We start from the raw sequence: 674 nt of genomic DNA, 5'->3' as shown, positions 1-674 counted from the left end.
AGCACCCACAGGATGGACAAGGGGTCAGATGATCCTAAGGGCAGTCCCAGAGCACCCACAGGATGGACAAGGGATCAGATCATCCTGGGTGCAATCCCACAGCACCTACAGGATGGACAAGGGGTCAGATCATCCTAAGGGCAGTCCCAGAGCACCCACAGGATGGACAAGGGATCAGATCATCCTGGGTGCAATCCCACAGCACCCACGGGATGGACAAGGGGTCAGACCCAGCCAGCACGGGTTTAGGAGGAGCAGGTCCTGTCTGACCAACCTGATCTCCCATTATGACCAGGTGACCCTCCTGGTGGATGAGGGGAAGGTGTGGATGTGTCTGCCTGGACTTCAGCACAGCCTGGGACAACATCTCCCTTGGCAAACTCCTGGAAAAGGCTTGGACAGGGTCACTCTGTGCTGGGTTAGGAACTGGCTGAGGGCTGAGCCCAGAGGGTGGTGGGGATGGAGCTGCATCCAGTTGGGATCCAGTCACCAGTGGTGTCCCCAGGGATCAGTGCTGGGCCCAGTCCTGTTTAATGTCTTTATTGATGATCTGGATGAGGGGATCGAGTCAACCATCAGCAAATTTACAGCTGACACCAAGCTGGGGGTGTGTTGATGTGCTGAAGGCAGGAGGGCTCTGCAGAGGGACCTGGCCAAGCTGGATCCATGGGCTG

The sequence above is a fragment of the Corapipo altera genome, unplaced genomic scaffold, assembly GCF_003945725.1.
Source record: "Corapipo altera isolate COAL_440 unplaced genomic scaffold, ASM394572v1 60703, whole genome shotgun sequence".
NCBI lineage: Eukaryota > Metazoa > Chordata > Aves > Passeriformes > Pipridae > Corapipo > Corapipo altera.
This window is presented reverse-complemented; position numbering follows the sequence as displayed.